Source organism: Diplotaxodon limnothrissa, linkage group LG12, assembly GCF_057381915.1.
Source record: "Diplotaxodon limnothrissa isolate DT_005_m linkage group LG12, D_limnothrissa_male_GT1.1, whole genome shotgun sequence".
Taxonomy (NCBI): Eukaryota; Metazoa; Chordata; class Actinopteri; order Cichliformes; family Cichlidae; genus Diplotaxodon; species Diplotaxodon limnothrissa.
The window spans coordinates 36,975,197-36,987,990 of record NC_140607.1 but is presented as its reverse complement, the minus strand read 5'-3'; the positions used below and the strand labels follow the sequence as shown (position 1 = coordinate 36,987,990).

The 12,794-nt window shown below is 39.0% G+C and overlaps 1 protein-coding gene across 1 annotated transcript in view; it reads left to right on the top strand.

Annotated features, from left to right (window-relative positions):
* Window positions 1-5,440: 5,440 nt before the first annotated feature.
* The window catches only part of wdfy3 (WD repeat and FYVE domain containing 3), a 123,614-nt gene continuing 116,260 nt past the window's right edge, over window positions 5,441-12,794 (top strand). The window contains exon 1 of the mRNA XM_085367561.1: window positions 5,441-5,497. The gene's annotated coding sequence lies outside the window, so the exon portion shown is untranslated. The remainder of the gene's footprint in view (window positions 5,498-12,794) is intronic.

The window sequence follows — 12,794 nt, the reverse complement described above, 5'->3', positions numbered from 1 at the left end:
GATTAAAGAGTGGTACTTACTCGTCTTCTTCTTGAAAGTTTTCCCTCCAAAATATGTTACATCCGGGAGTGTCATGTGACTAAAAGAATAATCAGGTGATGTGTTCTATGGAATTCTTATCAGAGTAACAGGGGTGACAGTTGATTCAGGGACACAACATTTTTTAAAGATTTTAAGTATTAAACATGCATTAATAATAAAAAAGAACATTTGATGAGGAACATTAGAAATAAGCCAATCCAGAAATGATGAAAAATCTAGATTTATTTATTTATTTTTAAGTTATATTTGTAACTGAAGTCGAGCAAGCATGACTGGGGACATAGTACTTTAGTGACTTGTGCTAAAATAAAAGTAATTTACTTTTAATGTATTTATCCTGTGTATATATCAATGTGTTCTATGGTAGAGGGGGGTTAAACATACAAGAAAATGGTTTAGAAATAAGCATTAGACAAGTTTTACACTAAATATACCATATTATGTCATTAGGACTCAAATGGCACCGAATAGTAAGAATGACCCAAATAAAAACTTGTATTTATCATGAGCATAAAACAAAGGTCAAGTCCCAGTGGGTCTTGACTTTCAAAAATACTGCAGTGCATGTACGCAGCCTGTGACATAACTTTATCTTGAACTTTAGGAGTCCTGTTGTTGTCCCAGTGAGCACTGATTTAGTTGATAACTTCCAGAAATTAGACGTGCGTCTGTATTTTTAAACAAATGCCAGATGGGAACAAAAACAGAAATTTTAAAATGCTATTCATTAGGGTATCAGATTCCACACCTCACCTCTGCCCACAATATGCACTGAAACTGCACTGGAAAGCAAAGGAAAGCCCCAGATCTAATATAATAGTAAGTTACTGAGCGTCCGGTTATCAGAATAGCTTCATTAGTCTTTGGAAAAATGCCTGAGGGGTTCCAAAATGTATTGCCTCATTTGATCATAAGGTTGGAAAAAACTGAGCCCAAATTCTCTCATAGATGTTTGATTAGAGAATAAAGGTGCTCTCTCTGTAAGAAGGGATAAGGTGACCTCTTCCCTGTCAGGGTCCAGGGTTACACTTTTTTCCATTAATTTTTCACCCGTCTACATCTTCGATCTGTGCATATAGGGGATATTTCCAATAAGCAAACCAGAGTTCTTTTGGTTGAAAACTTAAATTTTACATTTTACTCAGGACTTTATTGAACTGTTATCCTAATCCTGTTTCAATGGTTGTTTGTTCTTCTTAGCGAGAAATCGAAACGTAAAGGGTGTACTGTTTTTTGGTTTGTTTGTTTTACTAATACCTGTACTGAGCTGGACTAAGCAACAATGGGTGCACTCCCTAAGTGCGAGTAGACGGTAGATTTTCAAGTCTGATATGTACAAAGAATATCGAACTATTGAGTAATAATGGCATTCACCGCTGAGGTGATTTCACAGAGACAAACCTTACAACTACGCCTTTTGAGCTTTTGTAAATGGGAAGATAAAAGGTTTAACTGACAAAAGTGAATTCCCCAACCGGAAGAGCAGAAACTGATCCGGAAAGTTCTGATGCATTTCATGATACAGCAGCAATGAATGGATGGTACTAAGGCAGTGTTTACCTTTGAAGAAATATGGGCATAACAGCATGTAAGTCATCAAAGCATCACTACCACTGGGTGAGGTTACAGTGGTTTGTGGTTTGTATAACCACAAGCCACCCATGTAGTCATTGCTGTGATTTGTAAAGTTCAAATGAGAACTGCTGTCATCTAGTGACTCTGACTGCATATTACAATGCACCACACTGTCAAGTGATTAGGATCCCACAATCCTGAAGCATTCACAATGACCTTAGTGAAATAAGAACTGAACCACAGTGCCTCCTCCTTGCTGGATTGTGCAGAGTCAACCGCTCTCAACTCTAAACACAAAAATAGATTTAAAGGATAGATAATGGACTTGATGTCCTAATTGGGGTTTCAGCAGTCTCAGGCAGTTTAAATAATACATTGCTTTATTTATCGAGTTTCATATCACCCCAGATAAACTTAGAAATGTAGTGAACACGTGTTAAAACATGGATTGTTTTGGTGGAGGAATGTGTTGATGGTAACTAGTAAGTAAGGACTATACCCTAAAAGAGTATAATAAATTATAACGTTAAGTGCCATAATTTTCAATAAAAACACAACAAGTCAAAATAAAATAAAAAGTTGTTTAAAAATTCTCTGTTGGTCCTCCTTTGGCTCTCACGCTCTGGGGGCCTCTGGATGTCTGGGGCCTGGATCTCCTCTGCTTCATGCGCTGGGGGTCGGTGCTATGGCTCCCCACACGCCCTCACAGATTGTTACATGGAGAAACCTTTTGAATAAAAGCGCGCCCGTCCACACGGGTGTACACATGGGTGCTCACAGACACAAACTTCACCCTTCTGGGCTGCTACCTCAAAGCACATTGTGCGCTGTCGGTCTTGTGTGCTGCACAATAACATACAATATTTAGTATTTACTGTTACTTACATTTATTTAGGTTATTGCAATGAGGTTGTGTGTATTGTGTTGCTCTCTTTTTGCTTGTTTTCTCTTTTTTTCTCTCAAGATGTGATCCAGGTGATTTTTTTTTCTTCTTTTTTTAAGTGTCCTCTCTCACTGTCAGTCTTCCCCTCTGTTTTTCTTTAAAAATAAATACATAAATAATAATAGCAAAGATCAGTCAAATGGACCAATACGGGAAGGCCGTGATGATGCACTTAGTAAAGCCTTCTCTGAAGGCATTTTTCTTGGCCTTCAGAGAATAATTTTGATGGCTAAAGAGCCAAACGGGACAGGCGGGAAGAATTAAATAAATTCTCAACATAATTCCTGTTAAAACAAAATAAATTAGCTGCTTTTTAAATCAGCTAAACATCGTAGTGGTAATGGTAGCTTGTGGGTCCACAGGCTCTGTCCCCCTGTAGTCTTTACTTTTGTACAGGGAACAACTAACAACCTCTGAGTCTGTGAATGACAGCAAGCAGCAGTGTATTTTGTAAGAAGCTGATAGAGCCTGGCCATTTAGTCCTTTGTATGTTAATACAAGAATTTTAGAAAAAATCCTATAATGTACTGGAAGCCAATGCAAGGAGTATAAATGAAGACTATCAGGGTGTAGCTGTGTGGCAGGCATGTTGCAGACTCAGATGCAGGAGACACAAGCCTTTAATGCTAAATGCACAAAAAATAACAAAGTCCAAAAAGTAAAGTACAAACCACTGACTATACACCAAGCAATACAGAAACCACAGGAAACACACAGCTGACAGAGACACAACAAAGGACAAAGAAAGACTCACACAATATATGTAGAGGGATGATCAGGCCAGAGAGACACAGTTAAACTGCATCAGAATAACAAGATATGGGGGAAGTAAAACAACATACCAAACACAAAATAATTAATTATATGACTAATTATCAAAATAAAACCCGAAAAAAAACTCAACTGGAAAGAAAACACCTAGCACAGAGACAAGAAAGGACTAAGCACACAGTCAAACAAATTTTATATCATGAGAGAACTAAAATCAGAAAGACAATACTAACAGAACTGTCAATACAAGATTTCTTTACACAACTCAACCTGGACAAGTAAACACAACAAAACAATGTGATAACAAATGAAAAGCAAAAAGAATCAGTGGAGAATGTTAGGATTACCTTAGGAATGGTAAATGGCCTGTATTTGTATAGCGCTTTACTCGTCCCTAAGGACCCCAAAGCGCTTTACACATCCAGTCATCCACCCATTCACACACTGGTGATGGCAGCTACATTGTAGCCACCCTGGGGAGCACTGACAGAGGCGAGGCTGCCGGACACTGGCGCCACCAGGCCCTCTGACCACCACCAGTAGGCAACGGGTGAAGTGTCTTGCTTAAGGACACAACAACCGAGACTATCGGAGCCGGGACTCAAACCGCCAACCTTCCGATTACAAAACGAACTGCCAGCTCTTGAGCCACGATCGCCCCATAATAGGAGCCACAAGTAAGCCTGCAATTATAGAGCAAAGTGCTCTATTGGCATGGTGTGGTCCTGTGAGATAAAATGGGACATTATTATTCAAGAACTTGTATGTGAGAAGAATTTTACAATTTACGATTAAAATTTACAAGCTTGATTTATTTATAGCAGAGAGGTTAGAATTCAGAGGATAAATGATTGAAAAAATGCAGCATACCATCTTGAATCACATTTGTTTGTCTCACAGCCTAATTTTATTTTAAAGCAATTTTAGCCATTGCATAATAACATATTTATTTTAAAACAAGGGTTTGCTTTTATTTGGATGTAAAGGATTCCAGTTACATTCCGAGTCATAGCCAAGATAAAAAAAAAAAAGACTATTCTTATGCACCTATAAAATTCTGTAAGTATCAGTGATTATTGTAATGAGTGTTCTAGAAAGAAAACAAATAATAGATAGCCTGAGGTGTCTTATGAAAATCTAAGTACAATTTCAAGTAGGGAGAAAAGCAGGGTATATCCTGGACAGATAGCCAGTAAAGTTGGACAGCACATTATAAATTTTGTTTAGCAACCCAAGCAAAAAAAGTGGCTCCCACCAGGAGTGTAAGGAGAGAAGAAAGCAGGATAAATATACTGGGTTTAAGCAGGGTTGTCTACAACTTCCCTGAGCACAAGGCCCAAAAGATGAAGCTCTAAAGAGCGAGTAGTTTGAGTAGTAGAGGTTTATATAAGGAATTCATCCATTGTTACACTCATATGTTGAACATATAAACTCATACTATGACATGTTTGCATGATATATATAGAAGTTGGTCCACTGGAAATGATTGTTGAATGAGATGTTTGTTATAAAGTGACCCATCCAGTCAGTGTTTGGGGGCCTGTGGTTAATAGGCCTGTCTTCTTTGTTCCGTGCTTATAGTCATTCCAGTTGTCTTTGGGATTGTGATAGTTTAGTTGAAAAAGACCATGTAAGTTCGTAGCACAAGCTTAAATAAATATGTCTGTTTCCCCGACTGCTTACTGCAGTTGCTGTCCATGGTGCTGATCAAAGGGTGCAATAATTCTATTGAGGTAAAAAAAAAAATTCTAAGAAATGTAAAAACAAAAAGCTTTTCAGCCTCAACACATTCTGTGAGTTTAAATAAAAGAGAGGGAAATTAATTGAATGCGTGCCCGTTAAATCCCTGCCACCGAGTGTGTTTTTCCTTTTATCCAACAGATGTCAGGATTGTGTTTCAGTTGCGGCCTCGCTCGGGGCCGAGAGGAGGATGCTGTTAGGAGGAAAATCGGCGCTGGGACCTGGCTACATGCTCGGCTTATTTGGATGTTGAGGAAACATGGCGACCGGCGAAAGGAAGGAGAGGGAGCAGCAACCACTTTGGGATTAACGCATCGTTTGAGACATATGGATATACACGGAGTGCCCCGTACCGACTTAATTCACACATTGGAGGTTATCTTCAACGCTCACACCGACGCATTTTGCCGCAAACGCTGCTTACTGGTGAGTAGATGGCGGGTACACCAAAGACGCTCTCCTCTCTGGAAGTGGCTAGTTAGCAAACGTGTGCTAGCTGCTTTAGCATGCGAGTTAGCATGGGCTGGAATGTGCATCTCGGCTGAACTACAGTCCGCACCGTTATCGCTGGTGTTAGCATGACAGTGGCAACCTCGGGAAAAATACAACGAACCCGCGGTAACTGTGGAAACACCAGCTGCCATCTTTATTTGCAGTAAAGTTATTGAAGGCCGTACATTTGAAGGAACGTCACCCGTTTAGCTTGACAGTTGAGGTTCAGATAAGCCGACGCTAGTGATCAGCTGGTCGCTAGCTGCATGTTGTGGGCTAGCGTAGCTGCAAACTGAGGGGATTGCTGGTTGGTTGTGTTTTCACTCACTGACGGTGGAGCTGAGTCCTAAAGCAGGACTTTAACAGATCGCAGCCATTGGAAAACACACAGGACCGCTGGTAATTAAAACGTTCGGGGTACATGTGCAGTATGTGGCTTTGGATAAACGCATTATTTTTTTTATTAGAGGTGGCTAAATCGGGTTGCAGTGAGTGTTTCGTAGTAGCTGGTCTTTAAGGGGCAAATTCGCAATGACTGGCAAAGCTATAGCGGTCACATCGTCCTCATTTTACTGTCTGCTCTGCGCCTGATGTGCAGCAGTCACCTGTGTGTGCGCATTGTCCCTGAGTGTATGGCTATCTGCCCGGATGCCTGCACACAAGCTAATCACCTCGCAGCAGGATGGGGCAGAAAACTTGTTTCATGCTGGAGCACTGTGAAAGGTGCGGTATGACATGTACACAAATACACACGATACAATTAAAAGCTACATAACATTTCTGCTTGTAAAGGTGGGAGGTGGGGGGCTGAACTGTCATCCAGCAGCCACTAGAAATAGCAGTGAATATGTAGAGGTCTGTTATTGCAGTGAACTGGTAAGTGAGCATCATTTGAGTCTAATCTAATCTTAAAAACCTGATTAGTTGAGGTGGCTGTTGATGGCTGTGCTAAACTCAATTTCTGAATTGAGTTTATATCTACATAGAGAGCTGTGTGTGAATAAATAACAGTCTCTGTGTTCTAGCATTGGAAGCAGGAAGCCCTGAGTGTATGTCGGTGTTTGTCATGTACTGTATGGTGAATGTTTTTTCCTCATAAAAGTTAAGTTACCAAGCAAGCAAACTGGCTATAATTCAGAAATAATACTAGGATAATTAGTCTAATAAGTAGGCTTGGAGGGGTTTGGAAAAATTACTTCATTGGCTTTTGGATCTTGTGTTGACTATTTTTTGTGAGTATTTGCTGTGTGCCAGAATAGGCAGCAGGGTTTGTCCTGCATAAAAACATTTAGTGCCCCCAACCCCCAAGAGGTTTTGGTGTTCACCAACAGGAAACTCACCAGGGCTGCAGTGAAATAGTTTATAACCAATTTGTTTAAGTGTGATTTTCATTTAGTTAACAGTAAAATCACTTTTGTTTAACAAATGGCCCGAAATAACAGGAAAATGAATGGACCTCTGTTAAGTAAGATAACACTGACTGGTTATTTTAAACTATATGTGGACCTCTTGTGCATAGTCACCCCTAAAAGACCTTTTTTTGAGCCAAGAAAAACACTAAAAGCACTGCCATGCCTTTCAGTGGAGGGAGAAAAGGATACCCAAACATGGGGAGAACTCGCACTCTCCACACAGAAAGGTCCTACCTATGTTTGAATTTAGATCTTTCATGCTGTGAGGCAACCACTGAGCTACTGTGCTGACAGTTGATCAGTTAGTCCTTAAAAGTCCTTTACAGACACGTTCTTAAGCCTTACCCGGCAGCTTTTATCACTGCAGTGCAGCTTTCTTTATCGGACTGCTCTGCATAAACACTGCATCACATTGAATAATTTGAAAACTCGAGGCACAGAAACCCGATTGCTGCTAACTACCAGTAACCGAATTATTCCTTAACTTTGTTCTGTCGATGTGCAAACCCAAACAGTTAGCTAAAGCTCTCCCCCAAGTCACCTGAGAATTATTTCTTCTTTATTATTGTTTGGAAAACTTCTTGGACTTTAGTGCTGTCCATGTGAGGTGATTGTACTGCCTTTTCCACATATAATACCATTAGTGACACTCATATAGTTTATTTCATCTGTAAGGAGTAACCCTGTTACTTTTTTTTAGCTACAAAAAAGCAAATGGGTTACACTTCTGGGCAGCAATACTGTCACATGCAAATTTCTATGCTGTAAAATACAGCAGCGTTGGCAAGAAGGCTTAGTGGTGTTCTGCCTCCAGTTAGTTAGACCCGGTCTACCAAGCGTTTGTCAAGTTCCCCTTTTGTTGTGATTTACTGAGGTGACTCAAGACCTGCCAGCATTTGGTGGTGCAGTCTTGACTGTGTAGCCTCCGGGTCTTCCTTTCTTCTGTTTTTCTCTCACGGTGATTCAGGGCTAACAGGCACTGAAACTTTGAACCTTTTATCATTGGTTATCCAGAGTTTACTCCCCGGGGCTACAACAGGGCTTACTTTGACCTAAATACAATTAGGAAAAAATGAACCCTGTTGGAATTATAAGGATTTCTACATTGATTATTCATAAAATGTGTTCTGATTTTCATCTAAGCCATAATTATACAAACACGGAGACAGCTGTTCTTTTCATGCATTTATTAAACCCAACAGCATACATTTGTCCTCGCTCTGCAGCTGTAGATTGTTGTTGTTTTGCTATTTTGGGGGGTAAGGGAGATTAAGTGGTTAATCCTGTAAGTATTTGATTGTTTGGACAGTGCCTTATGTCTCCCGAATGTCAGCATAAATGCTGGCCTAAATGAATTTGTTTACTCATTTCCTCTCTGCTTTGCTTGCTTTTATAACGGTCAGCTATTAAGAATCATTCCCAAGGATCTGCAATAGATTAACAGTAGTTTTCCAGTGTGATGACAGTTTGCTTTGTTCTGGCCATCATCTACACTCTGATAACAAATGGAGATTTTGCTTCAGCTAGCTATTTGTGTAGGAATCCTACTTGGTTTTCCAAAGCTATTCTTGCATTATATATGCGCTATCAGCCCCAATACAGTTTTTACAACTTTTATGTCAGGGTTTTAGGTAAGTAACAGTTATATATTTGGTTGACACCAAGTTATAGTTAACTAAAATTAAAACAAAACAGAGTATGAAAGAAAGAGTCTAGTGAACTAACTGTATATGTTCTTGTGGTGACCTTTGAGAATAAGGGAGCAGCCAAAGTGGCTTCTGTGTTCAAATTTGTGAGTACAACCAGCACAAAGAAGTACTACTACAAAGTATTGTTGTCTTTTACAGTTCTGAACATCATAATTACTGCATTACAATCTACCATTATACAAACAAAAACTGACCCTTAAAAATAATTAAATCTTAACTAAAAGCAGGCATTTTGTTTCTCAGCATGGGCATTTGGGCAATGACTGTGCACATAAATACATGTGTCTGCATATATTTAAGACCTTTAAGAGTCATTTTTCCTGGTATTTCTGTCCGTGTGATGGGCAAAGTTTACTTTATTCTTGAGTAAATTGAAACCTCGGTAGAGAAGGTGGTGAAAAATCCTTTCTTTCTTTTGGAGGAATGTCAAAGGCTCTTTGGTGGATGCAGGACAAACCCTGTAAAACTAAACATAAAGTAAACTGAAACAAGCAAACCCACTCTGGAGGATAACTGAAACTATAGCATTTTTGAGTGTTACACCAAAGGTTCAGATTAAACCTAAGCAAAGATCCTAGACTAACAAATCGAATATCACCATTAGAGATTTTATTTTTACCTGCTAACTGCTTTTGTGTGGTGGGATGGGAGCTGTGGGGTGTATCCTGTACTTTGTGAGGCTCTTATTATTGATTAAGTGTAGCCGGGCAGCTGCATTAAAGTCTTGTGGATGATGCAGCTCAAGGCCAATGCTGATTTTCCTTTCAGTGCACCGACTGAGCTTTCTCAGGCCATTCAAATGCATCACACACAAAACAATATGGCCTGAGTTGCTGGTGTGTTAGGCTTGGTATAAGCCCACGTCAAACAACAGACTTAAGTCGCAGCTTACTAGTTGTCATCTTTCATGAGAAGACGCAGCACGCACTAATAAAGCACAAGAGGATCAATCTTAATTAGCACTCGAGGGAAGGGCCTGCACATCCTATTAGTGACACTACACATGTGCTGTGCCCATATAGTTTGTGTCTATGTTTTGTCTCGCACCATTGGATTACATCAAGTTGATGACATGATAAAACAGAACACTGCAGATTTTTAAAATGTTTAAGGGTTTATTCACCTGAAACTTTGAATTCAGGTGTTTTTCAGTCCCATTGTCATAGGTGTAATATTATAGGGAGTTTATTATTGTAGGGTCTTAACCTGAGAATATAAAGTGCCTCAAGCCAGTTGTTGTTGTTATTTGGTGTTAAATAAATAAAACTGAATTTCACTGCATTGAATTGAATTAAAATTTAGGTCCTTACCATGCACTCTGCTTTTATAAACATTTGTGAAAGAATGAGTCATTCTAAAGCGCTCACTGAATTTGAAAGGTGGCTCTGTAAAAAGATGCCACAACAAGACAGTTTGTGAAGGTTCTCATCTCGTTTTAATTCCACAGTCAACTGTAAGTGGTGGTATGTGGCCCAGTGCTTAAGTTCATAGAATCTATTTTCAGTCAGTCAGATAAACCACAATCACCTCACTTACTAGTCTACACAGCTGTTAATCCACAGCTGAAAATGTGCCCCTAATAAAAGAACTATTTACTTCTGTTTGAGTAGTGTTGAGGGAAAAAAAGGCCAGCTGTTTTCTAAATCGGTGAACCTTTTATTAAAGTAGAACTATAAAAGTGTACTTCCTCAAAAATGGGCTGAGGGCTACAGAAAATCAGAGTATATAAAGAGACGGTCTTACTTTTCATTGAACATTATGAACATTACCGTAGCTTATGAATTGATAAATAAGTGTTTCAACTCTTCCGTAAATAATAAAAAAAGGAATCACCTCTATTATTGGTAAATGCCATGTAACCATAGCTTGTATGGAAAATAGATGCACCCACTGTGACCTCACCCACTGTGACCTCACCCACTGGTTTTGGACTTCTGCCATAGTGACAGCAGCCAGTATTGTGTTTTTGTTTTGTGTTTTTTCAGCTGTAGGTGACCATATGTGGATATGAGGGTGCAGTACAAGTTATTGGCTAATCAGTGAACCAGTACTGATGCAGATATTCAGCCAGTATGTCAGGACATCCTAACTTCAATACTTGAAGGTGTTTTTGTAGTATTTTTAGTTTTATCCCTACACATATTATATGAAGTAAGTGGTTATTTTTTATGACCTGAAGCTGCTTATGTCAGCCACAGAGTTGGATATTGATGATATATGAGATTGGAGTAATGCCTTATATACAGTCTGCTGTTTTATTGGACAGACTGAAGGAGAGAGATTTCCACAGGTCTTTTTATCACCACAGTTTAATTGGCTGTAATTTTCATGGCCCACACTCTGTCTGTAACTGCATGGCAGTAACGATTTGGACTCAAGATGATATTAAATGTTGGTGCTGTTGTCTGTGATTCATGATTATTAGTGGTGCTCATTGAAGCTATAATAAAATGTTGGATTATATTCTCACTTTTGATTCATACGAAAACGAAAATCTCACCGCAACTGCAGAGTGATTGGAGTTGGTGCAGATCTCTTAAGGTTTTTAACACAACAGGTCGCACAGTTAAGCTACTGCTAGCATACATTTCTTTTTTCTTTCATTTAACCTTGGAAGTGTGATATTGTACAGCAGGTTTCGTTCAGTGGGGTGGATCTGTGATCCGTTTCCTCTGCTAGACTCGTTTCAGTATGATCCCGTCCTTCCCCGCTGGAAGTCACATTTCACCATCTTCTTAGTGAAGCATTAATGTCTCTAGCTGTCAGCATGCTCCATTACAGTCTCTTGTAGAGGTTTCTGAACTTTTCAAGGCCAATTTTCAGGTCAGGAAATTCCCATAATCACTGCACCTAAACAGCTGTGATGTGAATCTCAGTGTGACATACTAATTCTGCAGGACTGAAACTAATGGCAATTTTCACTGTCAATTAATTTTACATTTATCTCCTCATGTTGTCTATTAAGCCACAGGACTTTGTGAAAAATGTTTCAATTGATAATTTGGAGTTTTAAAAAAAGCTATTTTTTTCTTAACCCAAAGATATTCAATTTACAGTTTCAAAAAAGGAAGAAAATTCTCATGTTTAAGAAGCTTGAGTCATAAAAAATGTGGTATTTTATTTTGATAATAGATTTAAGGGAATTATTAACCACCAAGCATGTTCCTGGAGACTAATTTACTGGTCCTTTAAGTTGGAGGAAAAAAATCACATTACTCAACTAGTATAGTTCATTGCTCATATATTTAAAAGTCATTCTTCAGTAAATGTTGCTGAAATACTTGACAGCTTGCACCATACACAACATTGCATGCACACAATGTCAGCAAAGGATGTATTTTAATTTTTTTAAATAGATATCCTGCCCAGTGCAACAGTTCGTCAGCATAATCGATGAGGTCGACTATAAAAATTCGTTGCCGCATAATTAAACTACAGGACACTATGGGGCAGTCTCGGCTGTATTGTTTGCCAAGACTGCACTCAGTGCTAAGAAGAAGAACGCAGCATGAACGGCAAAACAGCGGGACGATAAAAAATGGAAATGGAGATTTGAAAAGATGTCTTTTTGATTTCATTTAAAGCTTTATTTGAATGGACAGAAGCGATTTTAGTTTCTTATTTGCACATTCATTTTAAACTCCTACCAGCACTTGTAACTTGTATTACCTGCAATCTTTATTTATTTCATTTTTATTCTGATTGTCCTATTGAGTAATACTAAAAATACATTTGATTATTATTATTAGATTCATATGTTTCTTGGGTCATTACTTTTATTTGCTGTGAGACGATGTAAACAGGGTGATATTCCCAGTTGGGCAGACTTGAGCAGGAGGTTTGCACATAGGAATCAGAGATAAGAGTTATTGAAATAATTGTTGACTAATCAAAGAAAAATTGTCTAATTAGTTGACTATAAGAATAATCTTTAGTTATAACTAATAGCTAATATTGAAGCACAAAGCTGGACTGAAAGACAGCACAGAGGCACGTATCATGGCAGCACAGGAACAAGCTCCAAACACAAGATCAATTGAGGCTGGGGTCTGCCACACCAGGCCAGGTGCGAAGATGCCCCTGAGACAATCCAGCAGTGATAGATGTAGC